The sequence below is a fragment of the Eurosta solidaginis genome, chromosome 1 (genome assembly GCF_040869045.1).
Source record: "Eurosta solidaginis isolate ZX-2024a chromosome 1, ASM4086904v1, whole genome shotgun sequence".
NCBI classification, from domain to species: domain Eukaryota; kingdom Metazoa; phylum Arthropoda; class Insecta; order Diptera; family Tephritidae; genus Eurosta; species Eurosta solidaginis.
The window spans coordinates 203,203,433-203,223,990 of record NC_090319.1 but is presented as its reverse complement, the minus strand read 5'-3'; the positions used below and the strand labels follow the sequence as shown (position 1 = coordinate 203,223,990).

At 41.9% G+C, this 20,558-nt stretch overlaps 2 pseudogenes; both read left to right on the top strand.

The window, feature by feature from the left end:
• Positions 1-18,664: 18,664 nt before the first annotated feature.
• Positions 18,665-19,254, top strand: LOC137239448 (large ribosomal subunit protein eL8-like; annotated as a pseudogene).
• Positions 19,255-19,331: 77 nt separating this feature from the next.
• On the top strand, positions 19,332-20,227 carry LOC137239440 (UDP-N-acetylglucosamine transporter pseudogene; annotated as a pseudogene).
• Positions 20,228-20,558: the final 331 nt, after the last annotated feature.

Below are 20,558 nucleotides of genomic sequence, written 5' to 3'. Positions count from 1 at the left end.
TATATCACGACCACCTATGTCTGCTCAATACGTTGTCCAACGGCCATTTCAAAAAATTTATATTGATCTAATTGGTCCTTATCCAAGATCAAAGCAGGCAAATATGTGCATACTGATTTTGCTTGATCATCTCACCAAAGCCCCCCTGCTAAAAGCTATCCGTAACTTTAATACTACCTCGATTTGCAGCTTCTTGAAAGATAATGTCTTTAGCGTTTTCGGCACTCCTGAAATAATCTTTAGCGATAACGGGAAGCAATTCAAATCACAACAGTTTAGCAGTCTATTGGCAGAGCGGGGTATTAAGCATATCTTCACGGCTCTTTATAGTCCCCAGGCCAACGCCAGTGAGAGGGTTATAAGGTCAATTATAGCAGGCATTAGGTCCTATTTGAAAGAAGATCAAACATATTGGGACAAGCATCTGACGGACATCGCAGAAGCGCTTAGGAGTTCATTGCACCAAACGATTGGCTGCTCGCCATATTTTGCACTGTTCGGCCAACAGATGGTAGCACATGCTAGCGAATATGAGCTATTGAGGAAGCTTGATACCCTGGATTCCAATGTTTTGGATAGAATCGATAAATTAAAGATCGTTAGAAAGGATGTCATGGAAAATATAAAAGCGGCATTTGAACATTCCGCAAAGCGGTACAACCTCTGGACTACCAAAGAAACTTTCAAAGTAGGCGATATAGTGTACAGAAGAAATTTTGCTCAGAGTGACGCGATTAGGAAATTTTGCGCTAAATTTGCACCGAAATTTATAAAAGCCAAAGTAATTGCACTAAAGGGAAACTGCATGTATCAGCTCGAGGATGTGGGGAACGGGAAACGAGGTATATACCATCGTAAAGACATGCAGAAAGCGAAAGACTGATTGCGCACTCCGCCAACACTTTAGGTGGGGGGGGGGGGGGGGGGGGGGGGGGGGGGGGGTGTACCATGAGTACATGTTAGAATCGCTTTACTTTATCTGCAAAGGCAAGCTTTATTCCATATATCGTATTTCAACACTATTGATTACCAGTCTACTTTTCTGCATACACGGACGCCCTACACAAAAATAAACGCATTTATTTTTTTATTTCCTTTTTATGCTATGTTTGTCTAGAGAAATAGCGATAGACATGACTGCTAATTTGGCTTAGTATCAGCTTCCGCAAATTTTCCTCTTTCTTTTCCTTTGGAACTTCGGAATCGACGGTAGCTGATTAGCATATTTAATGTGTGTCCAAAATTGGTAGATGACTAGTGGACATTTTAACTTTAATTTTTTTTTTAAGAAAAAAGTTAAATAACTTATATAATTTTCTTCCGATCTGTTTGAATAATATTTATGTATATTTTAAGCTAGGTAGATCTATTGTGTTGGGTGCAAATAAAACAAAGATTATTCCACCTTTCAGCTCAACGTTTCGCCAATTTTCCTTGGCATCTTCAGGAGCGTGACACTATATTTATTTAATAAAACAAAAAACAACAAAGAACACAATCAGATCCATATAGAATTAAAATTTAAAATATTGCAATTAAATATTGTTTGTACAAGAAGTATTTTCTTACTTACAAAAGTGGAATTAAACGAAACACATAATTTTCACTAAAACATTTAAACATTTAAAAACATTTTAATATTAAAAAATTGTGTAAAGTTAATAGAATGGAAAAATCGATACCACCTACATGCGGTAAACTTGTCATACTAAAAACTTAATTACAAACATAATAGGTACGCGGCGGCGGTATTGTCTGTATCTTCTTTTTTGTTTATTGTGTTTCCTCTTTTTTGCAAAATTCTTAGGCTTTCCAAGGTGTAACGCGCCTTTTCTCTCCTTTCGGTGTCTATTATTTTTATGTTTTCAAAATCAGCTGTGTGTTTATTTTCTAATGCATGCTGTGCCAAAGCTGTGCTTTGTTTTTGTTTACGTATATCGGATTCGTGCTCAGCTACCCGCGTGCCGAGCGCCCGCTTTGTGGTCCCAATATACGCCTTATTGCAGCTATCTTCTTCATTCCCTTTACATTTGATTTCGTAAACTACATTGCTACGTTGTTGGAGATCTATGGGTGTTTTTGTTTTTGTAAAGCACGTTGCCAAAGTGCAGTTCGAGCTGTATGCTAGTTTAGTGTTTGTGTTTGATGTTTTTGTCAAGTCATGTGTGAAATTTTCTGTGAGCCTAGGAATGTAAGTGACACTGAAGTATCGCTTTGTCTGGTTATTGGTATCTAAAGACTGTGTTTTTTGGGGTTATATTTTCTATTTCCATTTGTTTCTGATATGAGGCGCCCAGAAGAGGTTGGTTTCGAGTACCAATCCAATATTAGTTTATTATTGAGCCTGTGTATACGTGTGTTTAGAAAGGGGATGTTGTTGTTTTCTTCTTTTTCGATCGTAAACTTTAGTCGATTATGGTATTTATTTAAAACATCTAATATTGTATTTGTGTATTTTCTTGGGACGATGGCGAAAATATCATCTACATATTTGACTAGGAACTTTATTTGTATGTTGTGTTGTTTTTGTAATTCAATAAAAGTGTGTGAAAGCGCGTCGTCCATTATTATATCGGCAATGGTTGGGGAAAGGGGGTTGCCCATAGGCATTCCATATGTTTGTGTATATATATTGTTGTTGTGCACGAAGTAATTGTTGTCTTTTAAGCAGAACTCTAAAATATTGTGAAACTTGCTCTTAGGTATATTCGTATTTTCCTTTATTTCATCCCATTTTTGAATTATTATTTTGGAGACCATATTTGTTGGTATATTAGTGAACGACACTAACAATTCATCATCACGTATAGTTAAATTTTGCAGGCTTTCTTTTAACTCAAACGAGTTTTTAATGTTATATTCGGTGGAAATCAATGACTTAAGAATTGTTCCTATGTATTTGGACAAGTGTAACATGGAACATTGATAGACGAGACAATCGGACGTAAGGGACATTCTGGCTTATTATTATTATTTTTTGCAGTCCGTATAAACGAGGTGCTGTAGCTGCTGTGCTAGTTAGTTGTTGTTTATCTTTTAGGCTAATGTGTTTTCCTTTGAAAAGTTCGAGTATTATATTGTTGTTTTTCCTTTGAAGTGTGGATGTTGGGTCGGCTCTTATCGCTTTATAGGTATTCTTGTCTCCTAGTAGTTTTTCAGTTTTCGTGTTATAGTCCGCTTTATATAGAACTTTTTTTTAATTTTTATTTATATAGAACGACTGTTTTGTTCCCCTTGTCCCCGTCTGTTACGATTATGACATCTTTGTGAAGTTTTAGAAAACCAGAAAACATTCGACGGTAGAATAATAAACGAACAGATAAACACAATTTCTGACACAATATTCGAGCCTTTAAAACTTGTTTACAAGAAACAAAGTAATCACACAGGTACATCAGACAAACACACAACAACAAATAAACACAAAACAATTAACACACCAAAACAACAAACACACAAAGAAGGTTAGCCGACTAAAATTACGGATTTTTACCTACCCCAGTCAGCCACACAAATCGATTAGTAACCCACCCTCGGTTCTAAATGAACACACAGCACATACACATAACTAAATATACACAAGCTTCAATTTTGACAATACCTGCTCATGTATATACGAACTATAAATACAGGACAAACGACAACAACAGATTAGTGATGGATTCGTCGGTACGATACTTCAATTCGATATCGAACCCTCGACGAGGCCGTTCTGGTTTCCTTATTTCGATAAAGGTACTATCGTTCTCATATTTTGGGAAGTGTTTGGAAAGTGATTTGTGCCTGTCAAAAACTGTGTGCCATAAATAAAAAATAAAAAGCAAAAAATGTTTAATTGGCGTTATTTTTTGATTTTGGACGATTTTAGTGCGGAAAACTCGTCAATTAATATGAGGAGGATAAGACATGCATCTAACTCTATGGAGTTGCCACAAAAACAGTAAGATTATACACATTTTAAAGAGTAAGTCTTAAATCTGTACATTTGCATTTCACAGCTTCCAAACAAAATACCGGCATGGGGCATAGTACATTGTCGAAGGTTTTTCGCAGTACTTTGGTATCTATGGATGAACATCTTTGTAGAAAGTGGATACTTTTTGAGAAAGACTTTCAGCCATGCAAGGAGTGGTATAACCAAAAATATAACATTCCTGGAGGAAATGCAGTTCAATGAATTAATTAATAACGAAAGTTTAGTTTTTTTTTAATTTATTCCAGTTGTTGGTGCCGTTGATGGTACTCATTTGCAGTTGCTAAGACTTGTGGAAAATGAACATATGTATATATTTCAACAGAAAAGGGAAGCATAGCATTAATACAATGATTGCAAGTATATATGTACGTATATTCCTATATACATATGTATTTTTTATGTAAATCTTTTCTTTAGAACTGTTTATTGAGTAATCGCATTGGACATGTTTTATTACAGATATGTGATCATAAACTAATAATCAAAGCTGTATGCCCACAATATGGAGGTGCTGCACATGACTCATTTGTGTAGAAGGCCTCAAAAGAGAGATTGGGAATGGAGCGACAATACAACAGTGCGAATAGAAAATCGTGGCTATTGGGTGATTCGGGATACCCTCTTGAACCATGGCTAATGACCCCGTACCGCTAACGAGAAGATGAGCCAGACGAAAGCAAAAGCTTTTTTAATGATACTCATAGCAAAGCTAGTTTAGTTAGTTAGTTTATTATTTAGTTTATTAATTAAATCTATTTTAAATATATTAACTTTAATTACATCGTCCCGTTTAGACCGCTGAAGGATATTATCAGACGACAGAAAACCAAGATATAGCCCAACAATTGTTACGAAAATGCAAACGTGTGTACCGCTCTTTATAATGTGTGCATTAGCCGAAATATTCCTTTTTGTACCAATAATGAAGCTGAAACTTCTAGGCAAGAAGGGGTGATAGAACCTACCCCGCCGGACACAGACAACCGAGAAGCAGATAGAATAAGAAATAGAATAAATGTATAATCCCAACTTATCAATCCGGCATGAGAACACACCATACGTGGAGAAGTATCGAACTAACTACCAGCATTACGAAAAATAAAGAACAAGTATCGAAAACTACTGCCAGCACTAAGAATTTTGTGAGCTACTAAAATGAACCTGTACCGATTTTGCGATGAGCTGCATCAACCTAAACCGGAGCTGGTGGAACCAAGTCGCAGCAACAACGAATCCGTGATTCACGCGCATTGCACATCGGCTATTCAATTCCCTCGTTTACCCGTTCCAAAATTTTCTGCAAAGATTACGGAGTGGCCTAGTTTTCACGATTCACTCAACCGATTAATCCATGCTAACTCCGGCTTGGAATCACGCCCTTTCCAACCTCCCACGCATCGGAGCCCTACTCATTGGGTGTTAAATATACATCAGCTGCTCGAAATCACGCCCATTACGACAGCACTAATAATCAATAGTTACGTTGGCCGGGTGGCTTGGAATCACGTCCTTTCCAACCTCCCGCACATCGCAGCCCTTCTCATTGGGTGCTAAATATACATCAGCTGCTCGAAATCACGTCCATTCCGACATCACTAATAATCAATTGTTACGTTGGGCGGGTGGCTTGGAATCACGTCCTTTCCAACCTCCCACGCATCGCAGCCCTACTCATTGTGTGTTAAATATACATCAGCTGCTCGAAATAACGTCCATTCCGACAGCACTAATAATCAATTCCGTTGCTTGGCATCACAGTCCATCCCGACAACTGATTTAACAATATATATACATATTTTATAATATAATTTTGCTCACTATGTGTGCTTCTGTAATTTATTCTGTAATCCGTAATTATACTTAGTCTTATTAACTGTTAAATTTGTAGACTAATAAATAGCAAAAAATTAAAAAATGCTTAATGCTGCCAATGCTTGTATTATTGAATTCAACCGTCTGAAACTTCCAATTACACAGTGCGATCATTGGATCGCCCATTATTTAACAACACAGCTACCCAGCGAAACTCATCGGGCATGGGAACGGCATTTGGGGTGCAAGACTGACATACCAACATTTTCGGAACTCCAAGAGTTTTTGACAACTCGTTTGTTCACCATCGTTGCTATCGAAAACCGCAACATGGCATTTGATAATTCCTCTTCACGCAATATCGCTAGAGGTACAAAGACTTTAACAAATTCCAGTTATCATTACCCTAAGTCTGCGATACCGGCTCAAAGGGTCAAATGCTTACATGCATCGACTAAAGTTGACCTAAGCAGAGAACAGGCGTGTATCCTATGTAGTCAGGCACATATTCTACGACGTTGTCCCCACATTTCTTTCAAAGGATTGCTACGAACGAAGAGACATAGTCGATAAGGCCAAGCTTTGTCTAAATTGTTTAGGTACATCTCACAAACTTTCACGTTGTACAAGCAGTAAAAACTGTCTCCAATGTGGTCAACGGCATCATACGTTGCAACATTTTCCGTTAGCATCAAAGTCATTCAACACACACACACCAAAACAACTAAGATCAAACCATTCACCAGCAATCGCACAAGATACACACACCCTTCCAAGGGCTAACACACTATCTCCATCAGCAGATGTCTTTTACCCCAATGTGATCACGAATGCTCATGCCAAGGTTGCCATACCCTCCACCCATTTTGATCAGGTGATCGTTGAAAGGTCAGCGACACCAGTACTTCTAGCTACCGCTTTAGTATCGCTACGCAACGAGGCCAACGACCAATCCACATTAGTGTACGCGCTCATCGATCAAGGGTCGGAAGGGACTCTCATCGCGGAAACTGCCGTTCAGCGATTAAGGCTCCAACGTAGTCCTACCTCAGCAGACATATGTGGAGTACGTCCCAGCACATCTAGTCATTCAAAGGAAAGGGTTAGTTGCATACTTCAACCCTGCCGCTCCTATATTGAATGCGTATGTCATAAAACAACTCACAACCCAGCTGCCAAGTCAGCCAATCGTACCGCCGTCGTTAACTTATTTACAGGGGCTCCAATTAGCCGACCCTATGTACTATCTACCGGAAAAGATTTATCTGATCATTGGAGCTGACATGGTTGCACAAATTTTGATCCCGGAGACTCGGATCGGTGACATGGATCAACCGATAGCACAGCATACGCACTTAGGCTGGACCCTTTCAGGTTGCATCGCATCCACCCCATCGCCTAGGGCACAGTCCGCTGTCACCTTAGCAACATCGAGCTTGAATCACTCGTACACAAATTTTATGAAAGTGAGCAGGTACCAGCGGATCCCATATTATCTGAGGTCAGCTGGAATGGAACTCAGGAAATGGTCAAGCAATACACCAGAGCTCTTGGAGTCCATCCCAAGTGAGCATCAATCGGCATTTGGGGTGCATCCTATTCTGCAACTCTACGAGAACGAAGCCGTTAAAACTCTTGGCCTTCATTGGCACCCTGTCATGGATTAATTTACATTTTCAATCAATTTTTCCGTTGACGTTACAGCAACAAAACGATCTGTTTTGTCCACCATCGCCCGATTATTCGACTCTCTCGGAATTCTAACTCCAGTCACGGTTGCTGCGAAAATCATCTTAAAAGAAATTTGAACTACAAGGGTTAAACGCCAAGAAGGTCATATGTCATCTTTAGAGTGGGACGAAGAGCTACCTTCGTCACTAAAAACGATATGGCTGAAGTTCGTTACATAATTACCACTAGTTAAGTCGATCACAATACCGCGATGGGTGCAATATTCCCGGCAACATGTAAGATCAGTGGAGCTACATGCATTCAGCGATGGTTCTTCCGTCGCCTATGCAGCCGCCGTCTATGCTCGAATTGAGTACAACCATAACGAAATCCACTCGCATCTTCTCGCGGCCAAGAGTAAAGCTACTACTACGAGTCAGATTCCCATACCACGCGTGGAACTATGTGGCGCAGTCTTGGCCACAAACCTAGCGAGTTGGGCACAGGAGACGGTAAGCTCTGTATGCGGAATTGTGCCAATATACTATTGGACGGACGCTACGGTCGTTCTCTATTGGATCAAAGGCGACATTAACCGGTGGAAACCTTACATCGCAAATCGTATCGGCAAAATTCTAGCCAAGTCAATGGAATCACGTGGAGAAACCCGTCAAGGTAAATGTTAGTTAGACAGTATCGCAACAATCATTCATACAATGTTTCTCTTCATTTTCGAGACTCATGCGTATTACTGCATGGATATTGAGAGCAACTCACAATATGCGCCCAGGAAATATTCAAATCGCAGAGCTGGATCGCTTACTGCAATGGAACTTCAAGAAAGGTTATTTAGGATTGTACGGTGTGTGCAACATGAAGCGTATGAACCGGATATTCTTCGAATTCAGGCTGGCCATGCTCTACCAACGAGTAGCAAACTAGTTAGTTTAACCCCATTTGTCGACGATAAGATGGATCTGAGAATACGTGGTCGTCTCAAAAACGCAGCATTGCCGTATGGTCACCGGCATCCTCTCATTTTGCCAAGCAATCATCATTTTACAACCTTGGTAATTAACAATGCCCACAATAATATTTTAACAAACTTTGAATAGGGCATTACTATTTGCAGGTTTAAACAAGTTTTTATACTTTTCAATTTTTATACTTGTTATAATTGTATTCGATTAATTTAGTGCTCATAGATTTTAAATAATTTGTAAAACGTTTTTTCTGAAATAAATGTCAGTTAGAAAATAGAAATCGTAACAATTGGTGTCGAAGTGGGATAGTCAAAATAATTTTATTTTTATGAAAATGGCAAAGTTGAGTGAGCTTAAGATCCTCCAACTCAAGAAGGAATTGGAGGAACGTGGTCTATCTACTTCTGGAAATAAAATAGAATTGCAAGCACGATTGCGTGAAGCTACGGAGTCGGAGAATATTAGTGTGGACGAATATGTGTTCAAGTTGGAAACAGAGGCGATCCCCACTGGAACTGACGAAAAAACAGAAGCTATGAGTTCTTCAACAGGTATGCACGTGAATATGATTATGAATGCAATATCACAAATTTCGTCAAGGATGTCTCAGTTGCCTTTTCAAATATCATCGGAAGTGTCGTTGCAGATAAATTCGCAGCTGGATACTCGCATTTCGCAATTGTTTTCCCAGCTAGAAGCACAGAAGTTGCATGTAACATCACAACTGCAAACGCGAGATGCACAAATTGTACAATTAAAAGAGAAAGCAGGAAGTATTGAAGCTGAAGTAGATGCAATGAAAACTCGTCCCGGTGAGGTACAATCAACTCATCCCAAATTTTTATTCAGTGGGTTCAAGGTAAAGCCTCCAAAATTCGACGGTAGTGTGTCTTTCACAATCTTTAAGATTCATTTCGAGACAACAGCAACAGCAAATCGTTGGAGTACCGCAGACAACGCAGCTGCATTGGTTGTTTCACTTACAGATTCTGCTGCTGAAGTACTGCAGTCTGTTCCGGAATTCGAAGATTCCGACACGAAACGAGCAGCTTACTGAACACCGAAAGGAACGTTTTCTGAAACAGTATATTTTGCACTGACGCAAGAGACAGCAGCTCTTCTGAGCAAGCCAGCACACAAAAGTTCATCAGGTTGAAATTGAAAGGCAAACTCTCTGGAGGCAACCAAAAAGGATATAATACAAGAGCCCTTATCTAAGTTTAACCGGCGCAGCAGTGCAGATATCAAGTGCTATAACTACGGGATGAATGGCCATATTGCACGAAATTTTAGTACAACACGAGGCCAATCCAAGGTGAGCTTTGGTGAAAGAAGGCAAAGCTAATAAATAAAATAAGGCAGAGCTAATAATGGGGATATCCCAAAACAGCAGCCGTTAAACTAAAACGAACCACCTCAAAGGAGCTTGAGTTGGTTCCCACAACAGAATGCTCCATAGTTCCCGTTTCGCATATTGAACGGGAAAGCAATAACTTGTCGGGGAACTGTAAATGTTCGATGCTTTGGACACTTGGACACAGGTGGAACGAATTCAATCATCCGGTCAAATGTGATAAAGGGTATTGTAGAACCATTAGCTGGGTTCAAGTTCCGAACTGCTACAGGTGAGGAAGCCGCAATTTCCGGTAGGGTAGCTTGCAATGTTATTATTGGAGCTTTGTCAGTTTATTACACATTTTTAGTAGCTGAGATCATGGATGAACTTATAATTGGCGTAGATTTTATGCTGCATAATGGTTTTACATTGTATTTGAGAAAGAAACTGCTATTGTGTCAAAATATTGAGATACCTCTTATAACCGGGTGTGCGCACAGCGTTCAGGTACGGAAGGTCAGCTTAAGTCATCGTCAACGGATTCCGCCAAAGTCCGAAGCAGTTGTATGGACTAATGCGGAAGGAAGCTGCGGAGTGGGCGAAGTTTGCGTTATTGAAGCTGCTGAAGGAAACACAAGTGTAGCCATTGCAAGAACGCTGGTGCATATTGGAAAGGGTATTCGGGTTCCGGTAAGAGTACTAAATAATTTTAATTCAACAGTTATATTGAATAAGGGGATTGTAATTGGGAAATGCCAGCCTGTGGAAGCCATAGTGAATTGCGTGAGCCCTCAAACAGGATGCGACGGATTCCAGGAAGCAAGCGGAGAGGCTTCTAGATTTTTAAAGACTTGGCTGCTTGGTGTGAAAGAAAATGATAGGGTAAAAGCTAAGGGATTGCTGGAAAAATACAGCAGCATATTCGCTGTGGGCAGTGGGAAACCTGGTAGAACTGCCATTGTGAAGCATCGAATATATAAAGGAAATTCAAAACCAATTCGCCAAGCTCCACGCAGAGTTCCACTAGCAAAACGTGAAGAAGCAAAACAAATTATCCAGGACATGCAGGAAAATTGAGTAATTGAGCCATCAGTAAGTCCCTGGAGTTCACCTGTTGTGTTGGTTAAAAAGAAAGATGTTGTTGTTGGTGTTGTTGTAGGAATTTTTCGCCCCACCTAATAGCTGCGACCGATCACAAATTGTCATCAATATCTTCTAACGGGAGTCCAAGGAAACTTGCTGTTTCGACAGGGGTAGACCATAATGAAAGGGGTGTTAAGAGGCGTTGGTTCCACATTGCAATTAAAGATATGGTTGGTGTCATGTGGGGACATATTGCAAGCGGGGCATACATTCTGTATGTCGGGGTTGATTCTGGATATGTAAGAGTTTAACCTGTTACAGTATCCAGAACGTAGTTGAGCCAGAGAGACTCGCGTTTCCCTAGGAAGTATGCGTTCCTCTTCCGCAAGTTTTGGGTACTGTTCCCTGAGTACTAGATTCACCGGGCAATTCCCGGCATAAAGGTCCGACGCCTGTTTGTGGAGTTCACCAAGGACCTGCTTGTGTTTTTTTGCTTCATACGGCTGAGTTCTCAGGTGCCGTATTTCCTCAAAATGTTTACGGAGATTACTCCTTAAGTCCCTAGACGGTGCTGGCTCATCAATCAGGTGTCTGTTGGGATGCCCAGGTTTCTGGGTATTCAACAGGAACTGTTTGGTTAGCATCTCATTTCTCTCCCTGATGTGGAGTATTCTTGCCTCATTATGTAGATGGTGTTCTGGGGACATAAGAAGATAGATTGTGGCGGTTCTGAGCGCAGTATTTTGGCAGGCCTGTAGCTTCTTCCAGTGGGTAGTTTTTAGGCTTGGCAACCATATAGGGGACGCGTAGCACGCAAACGGCTGGCCAATTGCTTCGTATGTGGTAATGAGCGTTTCTTTATCTTTTCCCCAAGTACTTCCAGCAAGGGATTTGAGGATTTTATTACGGCTCTGGATTTTCGGAACAATTGCGGCTGCGTGCTCACCAAAACGTAGATCCTGATCAAACGTCACACCCAAGATTTTGGGGTGTAGGACAGTCGGTAGCGTAGTGCCATCGACGTGAATGTTCAAAATGGTCGACATTTGGGACGTCCAAGTTGTAAATAAGGTCGCGGATTATTTAGTAGGTGATAATGCCAGGTTTCGCGAGGCGAAAAAACTGGAGAGATCAGGGAGGTAGTCGTTTGTTCTGTTGCAAAGCTCATCGATCTGTGGGCCCGGGCCTGTGGCCATTATTGTGCAGTCATCGGCGTAAGAAACGATAATAACTCCTTCCGGTGGCGAAGGTAGTTTTGATATGTAAAAATTAAACAAAAGTGGGGATAGGACACCACCCTGTGGCACCCATTGTTTAATTCTTCTTGGCTTTGATATTTCGTTTCTGAATTGCACCGATGCCTGTCGACCACCCAGATAATTTGCGGTCCATTTTTTAAGACATGCAGATCTTGCTGTGAGTTTAGTCTCTTGAATCGCAGAAATTCGGATGTTGTGCCGCTTCATGAAGTCGACTATCTCCGTGATGGTAGCACTCGGTTTTGTGTTGATTACCGGAAGCTTAACGAGGTCACGAAGAAGGCCAGCTACCCTTTACCACGAATAGATGATACTCTCGACACATTATCCGGCGCGAAATGGTTTTCAACACGGGATCTAAAAAGCGGTTACTGGCAGGTGGAGATTGAGGATTGCGACCGTGAGAAGACAGCATTCAGCATGGGTGAAGGGTTGTGGCAGTTTTCCGTGATGCCTTTTGGGTTATGCAATGCCCCAGCAAGCTTTGAGCGCCTAATGGAGAACGTTCTGAAAGGACTCTATTGGAAAACGGGCTTAGTCCATTTGCATGATATCATCGTTATGGGTAAAAATTTCAATGACCATTTGGAAAAGTTAGAAGAAGTTTTTCAGCGCATAGCATCCGCAGGACTACGATTAATTCCGAGGAAATGCTCATTTTTACAGTCAGAGGTCACGTATCTTGGACATAAGGTGACAACTGTAGGTGTTCAGACTGACCAGGATAAGTTACAGTCAGTGAAAGATTGGCCCCTACTGGAAAACGTGCACGAAATTCGAAGTTTTCTAGGACTGTGTACGTACTACCGACGTTGTGTAGCTGGATTCGCCAATGTTGCTCGAAGCCTTCACAATCTCACTAAGAAAAATTGCACCTTTGTCTGGCACAAGGAACAAGAGGAAGCATTCCAGCGACTGAAAGAACTACTTTGTACCGCGCCTATGCTAGCTTATCCGGTCCAGGGAGAAAAGTTCGTTTTAGATACAGACGCTAGCGCATATGGGATAGGAGTATTTTCCCAGATAATAAATGGTCAAGAAAAAGAGATCGCTTATTATAGCAGGGTCCTTGGAAAAGCAGAAATGAATTATTGTGTGACTAGACGGGAACTCCTAGCTATGGTGAACTGTGTAAAACATTTCCACAAATACCTTTATGGACAAAGATTTCATCTTAGAACGGATCACGCAGCATTGAGATGGCTACTACAGTTTAAGCAACCAGAGGGACAAGTTGCACGTTGGATTGAAAGGCTGCAAGATTATGAATTTGATATTGAGCATTGTAATGGGAAACAGCATGGAAATGCTGATGCGCTATCGCGACGACCGTGTGCCATAGAGTGTAGGCATTGTTCCAAAGTTGAAAGGTCCGAAGGAAAAATAGACATAAGGCTAATGCAAATACAACCCGATGATGAATGGACTTTCAGCGCAATGAAAAATAATGATGTGGACATAGAAAAACTTATGGAAGCCAAAGAAGCTGGAGATAGACGTTCTAAAACTGCACCACAAAGTTCTGCGGCTAAGGCATACTGGGTCCAGTGGAATAGCCTTAAAATAATTTATGGAGTTCTTGATTGCGTATGGGAAAGTGAAGACGGAAAGAATCTCATCATAGTTCCGAAATCCAGAGTTAAAACGGTTTATAGGAATTCCTTAACGGATCTAGTGGAGGTCATTTGGGTGTAACTAAAACCCTGGAGAAAATTAAACAGCGATTTTACTGGGTAAACTGTAGAAAATCAGTTGAAGCATGGATTCGAAACTGCGCACGGTGTATGGTAGCGAAGGGTTCACACACCATAAATCGGGGTAAATTACAACAATACAATGCGGGAGCACCGTATGAGCGAGTGGAAATGGATGTTGCAATTCCGTTTCCAGTTAGTGACTCTGGCAACACATATGTATTAGTCGTTATGGATTACTTCCAGGAGGAAAAATCCATTGCAGATGTTTTCGTGCAAAACTGGGTAGCCAGGTTTGGAGTGCCAATTGAGATACATTCAGACCAAGGAAGAAACTTTGAGAGCGCAGTATTCAGTGAAATGCGTTGTTTGTTGGGAATTGATAAAACGCGCTCAACACCTCTTCACCCACAGTCAGATGGAATGGTTGAAAGATTTAACTGTAGTGGTGACGTGTCAACAAAATTGGGACAAACACATCCAAATATTCCTATTTGCTTATCGCTCCGCTGTGCACGAGGCTACCGGACAATCGCCTGCAAGAACACTTCCGTGTGATTTAGTATTTGGGAAAGGTGTTGCCCCTGCAATGGGAGATAACAGTTATTGGGAAAGGGTGCAGAGTGAAATGGATGAGTTGCATCGTAATGTGAGGGACCATATGCGGATAAAGAGTGACAAGATGAAAGCTCGATTTGATAGATTCAGATGGGTTCAAAGATGACTTTGTACTACTGTATAATCCACAGAGAAAGAAAGGCAGTTTCCCAAAACTGCAAGCATCGTGGGATGGTCCATATAAGGTTATTAAAATACTGAACGACGTTGTGTATCGTATAAAGCGAAGCCAGCCCGGACAAGGAAAAGCCAAACGCATGCATGTGCATGCATGCACACAAATGCGGCGTGAGTGTGGGTGGCTGGAAATATTATTAAAACGTTAGGGAGGGGCGCCGTCAATCAGATAAAAGTTAGGCATTGGGCCTAAACATGCCGCCCCCCTTGCGGTACGCAACATCACAGTCCGCCAAGGATCACCGACCGTGAAGAAGAGGAAAAAAATAAAAAACTTATAATTAATTATATCTAACTTAACATAATGCCGGCCAGTCCGCCGGCTTGGCGGCACGCAAAATGGTTTGCGCAGTGTGGGAGCTTGGTTGCTGCTGCCTCGGTCATTCACCAATTTTCCCGTTATGGTGTAAGGCGTGAGCCAGGTTTGCCTAGGGCTAGGGATTGCGAAAAGAAGTAAGAAGATATACGTGTTCATATTTCTTGCCGTTTATTACAAATTCATTGGAAATTCTATGCTTGTGAATTTTGTATGAAGAAAATTCAATAAAAAATAACTTATTGTAATGATACAAGCTTTTAATACGCACACCTCGATTGTGAATTCATACAAGTGGCGAATTTTCGATAAAACGTTCACAATAGTGAACAGCGAGTGAGTATTAATATGTAGTTTGATTTTCTGTATATAAATTTAACGGAAAAGCTGATTTGAAACAAATGTGCAATTCATGGCACTTCAATTTAATAACGGCGAACACAAGAAAAAGAAACCTTTCTTCCATTCTCTGACCCTTCGCGACAGCCGTTCTCCCTGTCAGCTATGATTTGACACGTAGGTATGGCAATGGAGGGATAGAAAGATTTTTCACTTGTACGAAATCACAATGCACACCTCTTGCGACTGTGTACAGCAGAAATTCAATAAAAATAAAAAAGTGTAAAAATTCATGGATTTCGGTCGTTACCGAACATTTTCATGTTAGGCCTTGGTTGTGCCCGAGAGTACCCAACCGAAGATGGTACTCTGAGCCAGCAAAGGGCCAAACGTGGTGGGCAGAATCCCTGGTAGCATTATTTCGGCATATACGTCTGTCCCTAGTACGAGGCGGATCGGGGCGGATGAATAAAACTGTGGATCCGCCAGACGGAGATGTGCGTACGGGGATGCGATGGCGCTGTCGACGCTGGTCGTGGGGCCATTCGCCGAAAATTGGACACGACCGCCGCATGAGTTGCAATTCGTTTATTTTGGCCGTGTCTTCCTCGTATGCGTAGTAGGCATCCTGCTTGCCCGCCAATGTTGCTGGCAGGGAGTTGGAGCTCCTGGGCGAGCTCATATGCTATCACGGTGGTGGGGGAGCATCCGTCAATTAAGGCCCGGACGAGGTGTAGCCGCCCCCCAGCTTCTATCTTCACGACCGCGGTGGGTGTGATCGCTACCGTTGGGATCATGGTGGCGGTGGCCGCTGGATGCTGGGCTACGAGCCCTGACCGGAAGGTGGACAGGGTGGTGAGCTGCAGCGTGTTGCCTCCGTGGCTGCGATCTTGTAGCTGATGTCGTTGGTGCAGGCGAAGAGGCCGTGTCTCCGCTCTGCGGTCGCGCGAATGTCGTCTCCGTTGGGAGTTCCTGGGTTGCCGGCGAAGAGACCGGGTCTCCGCTCGGCCGTTATATGTGTGGCACTGGGCTGTCGCTGTCCCTTGTTGGAGCCGCTTCTCTCGTGCTGCAGAAGTGGTCGAAATGATTTGGCTGTAGGCGTTATGGTCGGGCGAAGAGACCGCGTCTCCGCTCCGGTTCGGCTGGCATCTCGGTTCCGGGGTGGACGAAGAGGTCCAGTCTCCGTTCCAGCGTCCGACGCATATAACGAGATTGAGTCGTCTATCCGCTCTCGGGGTGAATCTAGCTCCTCTTCCACTTGGATGATCCATGGCTTGGAGCGGGCTTCTCGTAATAGCTGCTCCTCTTCGTCGATCGAGGCGATGTGCAGCATCGTGTGGTGCTTCTCGCCGCACCGTTTGCATCGCCCTTGGCTTGGGCACGCGTCAGAGCGGTGATCAGGCGCCAGACAATTTCCGCAGTAGCTTTCGCGAATGGTTACGTAAAGGCGCTCTTCTGGCCTTTTCGCCCGAAAGGTTGGGCACAAGCGGATAGGGTGTCGCTCAAGACACACTCGGCATTCCGACGAATAACGCGCTGCGTTCGTGGCAGCATTACGTTTTAAAGCGGCAAAACGACCCATTTTCCTCAAAGGAGTGAAATAGGTTTCAATGGGTCGGGTCATTGTCAAAGTGCAGGGGCGAGTGGTCCTTCCTTAATTGTATTGTTGGGGATTTGGGAAATTTTATTAGCACGCGCATAAGGGGAAACATCTGTCGCCGCAAAAAGAAAAAAAAATGTTCATATGTGGCGTGCATTATGAACATGGCCTCTTTCCCCGCACGTTATGTGCCTGGGTCTTTAGTGCCTTATTTTGTTTATGTCGTGTCACCCGGTAGCGTTTTAGTTGCCCTACAAAAATTTGGTCACAAAACTTACCCATGACCGTAAAATGACTAGTCAAATGACGTGGAATGACGATAGCGTTTTTGCAGGGTGGCCACGGGCACACTAGTGCTGCAGAAAAATGAGCATATACGATTTTCGATTCGCACATTCTGGTACCGAACCGGGTAGAAAGTGTATAGCGTGGGTTCTTTTGAGTCGCTGTGATTTGTGTTGTTGGTGCTAAAAAACCAACAACTTTCCTGCCCGCCGCAAAAAACATGTTTGGACAGCAGAATTTTATGCGATATAAAGGAAAAATTTATATTTTTATTTCGCGTTATCATCGATACTTCTTAAATATCGTTTTTTTTTTTTTATATATAAGTGGAATGACGGTATTCGGCCACTTATTGATTCTGGTTCGTCTTGAGTATCCCGAACCATGGCTATTGACAAGAGGTGTAGGACACCTTACCTAGATCGCGTTCCAAATAATCGGACTTGTTGCGCTTAAGGATCCGAATTGTGATTCCCGTGGATCGCTTCCAACGTGTTCACGGCCGGAGGAAAATGTTGTACGAGTGGCAACCTTTCTTTGTTCATTCAGAAATGTCATTCATTCATGAGATATGGATACACACTTATTGAATGAATTTTCATCCGGACGAGTACAACGTGGTTTGGTAAGTATATTGATAAATTCTTGTAATATCTTCCTCTTTTACAGCTCTACTAATTTCTTCTTTATTTTTTATTTCGTTTTAGGTATCTATTTAAGCAAGGCGCCCAAAAAACAGCAGCACCCGCTGAAAACTCGCCGAAAGACAACCAAAAAAAACGATTGCTCTGCCTGCGGAAAAGGGTCCTCAAACATTTGAGATGACAGGAGAAATCTCGACACTTTCCGAGTGAGTTTGACCCCAGAAGCTGGGCCCATTGAATCCTTACCAACAAAGCATACAAACCAACGCCATGGCCAACGAATCATCGCCGGCACCCTGCTATAATGCAAAGCACAACTGGCCACCGAATTGCAAGTGAGTAAGATGTTAAACTACCGGTTGTACCGAAAAAAAAGTTTTTTTTTTTTGGAGTTCTTGGGTATGCAAATATTCCTTCCTAACCTGTAAAATACAAAACCATTTGAAATGTCTCCTCTGGAGTTTTCAAGCCGCTTCGATTTCCTGATAACGTTATTGCTCAGGCAATTGGCAAAAAAAAACTGCTGCTGGTGGGTACATTTCAAAGGTAATTAAGGTTCAATAATCATTCGTAAGAGTATGTCCATGCGTAAACATTCGCAGCCCAATAATGTTTCTAAAAGTCCCCTCTTTGCCTAAACCGCCCTAGTTGTAAAATACCCCAGTTGCCTTATGCAGAGGGCAGTCGTCATTCCAGCCGGCAGCACCAACTGGGCAGCTGTTTGTCTGACAGCTGTCCATATGCGAATTGGCAAATTTCAACAATACGTGCAATACCTTTTTAACAAGCAGAGAGAAAAGCAGCTCTTAACTTTGAGCAGCTAATAAAATCTGCGTTTTTCAATTATATCGCGTTCAGAAAACAATCCGAAATGGTTGCGAAGAAGCTCAGGCCAAAGAAGAAGCCAGTTACCAAGAAGGTTGCACCCGCACCGTTGGGCGTCAAGAAACCTGTTGTAAAGAAGGTGGTTAACCAGCTCTTCGAAAAGCGTCCCAAGAATTTCGGCATAGGCCATTATGTCCAACCTAAACGTGACTTATCTCGTTTTGTAAAATGGCCCTAATATATTCGGGTTCAGCGCCAAAAGGCTGTTTTGCAAAAGTGTTTGAAGGTACCTCCACCAAATCATCAATTTAGATAAAACAACAGCAGTAAAAACGTTCAAACTTTTGGAGAAATACTGCCCAGAATCGGCGCTTGCTAAAAAGCAACGTTTGAAGAGGATTGAGGAAGCTAAAACCAAGGGCAAGGATGTACAACCCAAGAAAAAACTCACTTTCGTGCGGTCTGGTACAAATACCGTGACTGCTGGTGGAGCAAAAGAAGGCACAGCTAGTTGTAATTGCGCATGATGAGATCCGTAAACACTGGGGAGGTGGTATTCTCGGCTCCAAGGGTTTGGAACGTATTGCTGAATTGGAGCACGCTGAGGCGCGTGAACTGGCACAAGAACAAGGTTAAAAGATGCAGAGATATTTGTAATTCTATGTTGGCAAATTATTTTTAAGTGCTGAATTTTGCCAAGCAGTACCAAATTAATGGCAATGGAAAAGTAAATAAAGTAGTTTATACTCGACTTTCATGAAGTAATTTGTTTGTGAATTTTTCGAAAAGAATTGCGTTAAGTTTTTTATAAAAAAAGAGACGTTTTATCTATAGTAAATGCACAAAAGTTGCAATAGGGTCAATTTACGTGTCTGCTTCTGCATCTGGATGCAGCTACCTATCAAGTCGTTTATCAACTAAAAGTACTCACCACAGCTATGTTTGCCGTAATCATACTGCGCCGGCGTCTCATCCAGACACAATGGGGTGCGCTAGTACTACTAATTGCAGGCGTAGTTATGGTACAACTAGCACAAACGGTCGACAAGACTAAGGTTGGTGGTAAAGAACAAACAAGCGGTCGTGAACAAAATCGTTTACTTGGTTTATGGGCTGCACTTGGTGCTTGTTTTCGATCCGGTTTTGCCGGTATATAAAAAAAAAAAATTTCTTAAAAGTGCCGATATATCGGTATGGATGCGTAATGTACAATGAAGTTTATTGAGTATACCATTCGGTGTACTAACATGTTTCGTTAATGATGGACGTCAAATTTTGAAAAATGGGTTCTTCGGGTTATGACTTATTTATGGGGTATTTAATATTTTTACAAGCTGGTGATGGCCTAATTGTTGCTGTTATTGTTGAATATGCTGATAACATATTAAAAGGTTTTGCCACATCATTAGCAATTGTTATATCGTGTATAGCTTCACTATATATTTTGATTTTAAATTTAACGTTAGGTTTTGCTGGAAGAGGCGGTTGCATCAATATCCTTAGGGGTCATGATCCTAAAAAATCTGGACAAACAAATTCAGCAACGACAGCGCCACAAAAATCGCAGGCCCTTTTAGAGGCTGAGGAAAACCTCTTGCCTGGAGTTTAAAAATAATGGGAGTTCAATGACACCGTGGGCCAGAGTATGAAGTCGAACATTTTATAAAGTTTTCTTATTTAATAGCGAAATGTTAATGAAATGCACTTTCGAGTAATCACAGTTCGGTATGAAGAGCCGTTTGCTAAGAAATAATTTAGGCAATTCACAAGGTGTCCTATTCGCCGAATGTGGTCAAATTTTATAGTGGAAACCATGAAAACGATCCAAACCTTAAATTGTGCTTGAATACACTTTTGTGAATTGCGCAGTTATAGACAAATAATATAAGGCGCGATAACCTCGGAAGAGATTCTAAGCCGAGCTTCTCTGTCAATTTGCG